Source organism: Phocoena sinus, chromosome 11, assembly GCF_008692025.1.
Source record: "Phocoena sinus isolate mPhoSin1 chromosome 11, mPhoSin1.pri, whole genome shotgun sequence".
In the NCBI taxonomy this organism is placed as follows: domain Eukaryota; kingdom Metazoa; phylum Chordata; class Mammalia; order Artiodactyla; family Phocoenidae; genus Phocoena; species Phocoena sinus.
In genome coordinates, this window is record NC_045773.1 from 7,823,566 (window position 1) to 7,827,135 (window position 3,570).

Consider the following 3,570-nt stretch of genomic DNA (forward strand, 5'->3'; position numbering starts at 1 on the left):
CCCACTCCCACCCTCTCCCAGTCAGCCATGGGTCAGGCTGGGGCAGACATGCTCCACTGTATTTGGTGGGGTGGAAGCAGGCGTCCTTCCCTGTAATCTTGGCTTGGCAGCCAGCACGGCTCACCCTCCAGACCACTGACCTGTGGGAAAGAAGAGGTGTGCAATTGCCTTGCCCAGCCTCTGAGAGTCCTGCTTTGTGGCTGAACTGAAGTGGCTCCTGCTCTGTGAGGGCCTGCCAGCAAGTTCCTTGGAGGCACTGTGCTGAGGATCTGAAGCTGCCACCTACCTTCCTGAGGGCTCAGGTGGTGAGTTACTAACTAATATCTAGGCTTCTGAGACTTGTAATGGAGGGAACAGGAGGGATGGAGAGGTTGAAAGGGGAGGAAACATCAACTGGGTCTCATCCATGGCTTCATGTAGATTCATGTAGGACTCAGAACAAATTCCTGGGACTCCTACCCCTTGGAGACCACACCAACTTTGCTTGCTTGTTTCTTTAAGAGCTTCATTGAGATATAGTTCACTCAACATACAGTTCACCCATTTAAAACTTACAATTATATTTAGAGACCATCACCATAATCAACTTTAGAACACTTTTGTTGCCTATGGTCCCCTTATTTGTCACCCCCAACTCTCCCATCCTTCCCAGCCCTAGGCAACAACTAAGCTACTTTCTGTTTCTATATTTCCTTATTCTGTTTCTTTCATATCAATGAAATCATACAATACATGGTCTTTGGGGTCTGACTTCTTTCACTCAGCCTAAAGTATTCAAGGTCATACATGTAGCATTTATCAGTCCTTCATTTCTTTTTATTGCTGAATAGTATTTCATTGTATGGGATATACCACATTTTGTTTATCCATTCATCAGCTGATGGATATTTGGGTTGTTTCAGTTTATTTTCACTATTAATGGTGTGCCTGTAAGCAGTTGTGTACATGTTTTTGTGTGAACATGTTTTTATTTGTCTTGGGTATATACCTACGAATGGCATTTCTGAATCATGGTAACTCTGTGCTTCATATTTTATATTTAACTGCCAAACTCTTCCAAAGTGGCTGTACAATTTGCCCACTAGCACTCTATTAGTCTTCCAATTTCTCCATGTCCTTGCCAACACTTGTGATTATCTGTCTTTCTTATTATGGCCATGCTAGTGGGTGTGAAGTAGTATCTCATTGTGGTTTTGATTTGCATTTTCTCAATAGCTAATGACGTTGAGCATCTTTTCATGTGCTTTTTGGCCATTTCTATGTCTTCTCTGGAAAAATGTCTATTCAGATTTTTTGCCCATTTTAAAATTGGGTTTTTAAAAAATTATTGCATTGTAAGAGTTAATTGTATAGTTTTTAAAATTTCAGCTTCTGATTGTATGTTGATAGGTTAGAGAGATAGAAATGATTTTTGCATATTAATCGTGTATTGAGCAATCTTGCTAAACTCATAAGTTTGGTAGCTTTTTTGTAGATTCCATTCGATTTTCTCTAATAGAGAATCATGTAAACATGTAATCATGTAAAGACTTTTGTATTTCTTCCTTTCCAATATGGATGTCTTTTATTCTGGATATAAATTCTCTACCAGATAAATGCTTTGAATCACATTGGGAATATTTGCTTCTACTCCTAGTTTGCTGAGAATTTTTTAAAAATCAGAAATGGTTATTGAATATTGTCAAATGCTTTTTCTGTATTGAGATGATCATACGGTTTTTCTTTTTTAGTTTATTAATATTGTGAATTACACAGTTTGTTTTTTTATTTTTTAAACTTTATTTATTTATTTATTACTTACTTTGACTGCGTTGGGTCTTCATTGCTCCGTGCAGGCTTTTTCTAGTTGCAGCAAGCTGGGGCTACTCTTCATTGCAGTGCGCGGGCTTCTCATTGTGGTGGCTTCTCTTGTTGCAGAGCACGGGCTCTAGGTGCATGGGCTTCAGTAGTTGTGGCATGGGGGCTCAGTAGTTGTGGCTCGCAGGCTCTAGAGCACAGTCTCAGTAGTTGTGGCACATGGGCTTAGTTGCTCCACGGCATGTGGTATCTTCCTGGCCAGGGATCGAACCTGTGTCCCCTGCATTGGCAGACGGATTCTTAACCACTGTGCCACGGGGAAGTCCCACAGATTGATTTTTAAATGTTAAAACAAAAGTGGGAGAGACCCCACTTGGTTATGATGTGTTACCTTTTTACATATTGTTGGATTTAATTTACCAAAATTTTGTTTAGAATTTTTTGCATCTATATTTAGGAGGGATATTGGTCTGTAGTTTTCATTACTTTTTATGTCTTTATCTGGTTTTGGTATTAGGATACTGCTGGCCTCATGGAATGAGCTGGGAAGTATTTTCTCCTTCAGTTTTCTGGAAAAGTTTGTGTCGAACTGGTATTATTTATTCCTAAGGTGTTTAGCAGAATTCACCAGTGAAGCGATACGAGCCTGGAATTTTCTTTGTGGGTAGGTTTTTAACAATATATTTCATTTCTTAATGTACGTAGGCCTATTCAGGTTATCTGTTTCTTCTTCAGTAAACTTTAGTAGTTTGTGTCTTTAAGGAATCCATCCATTTCATTTAAATTGACAGATTTACAGACAGAAGTTGCTTATAATTTTCCCTTTTGTGTACAAATTTTTGTGAGAACCTCTTTGACCTTTCTCATTTCTGTTATTGGTAGTTGGTGTTTTCTTTCTTTCTTTTTTTTTTCCCCTATCAGACAGTTTAGAAGTTTATTAATTTTATTGGTCTCCGGCAAACAGCTCTTGGTTTCATTGAATTTCTCTAATGTTTCACTCTTTTCTATTTGATTGATTGCCACTCTATCTTTTATTTCCTTTCTGTTGCCTACTTTGGATTTAATTGTTCTTTTTATATTGTCTTAAGGTGGAGGCTTAGGTCATTGATTTGAGTCCTTTCTTCTTTTCTAAGATAGGCATTTAATGCTACAAAATTTCCCCAAAGTACAGCTTTAACTGCATTCCACAAATTTTTATGTTCTGTTTTAATTTTCATTCAGTTCAAAATACTTTCTAATTTCCCTTTTGATTTCTTATTTGATACATGAGTTACATATAAATATGTTACTTTCCAAATATTTGATAATTTTTCATAGAGCTTTATTTTATTGATTTCTAATTTAATTCTTTAACTTTCATGACTTGAACGCTTTTACATGTATTGAGACTTTTTTTAATGCCCTAGAAGATGGTCTATCTTGGTAAATGTTCAATATGCACTTGAAAAGAATATGTGTTCAGGACTTCCCTGGTGGTGCAGTGGTTAAGAATCCACCTGCCAATGCAGGAGACGTGGGTTCAATCCTTGGTCCGGGAAGATCCCACGTGCTGCGGAGCAACTTAAGCCCGTGTGCCACAACTACTGAGCCTGCACTCTAGAGCCCGTGCTCCACAACAAGAGAAGCCACCGCAACGAGAAGCCCGTGCACCGCAACAAAGAGTAGCCCCTGCTCGCCGCAACTAGAGAAAGCCCGCGTGCAGCAATGAAGACCCAACACAGCCAAAAATAAATTTAAAAAGAAAAGTAATGCTTTAAAAAGAAGAATGTGTGT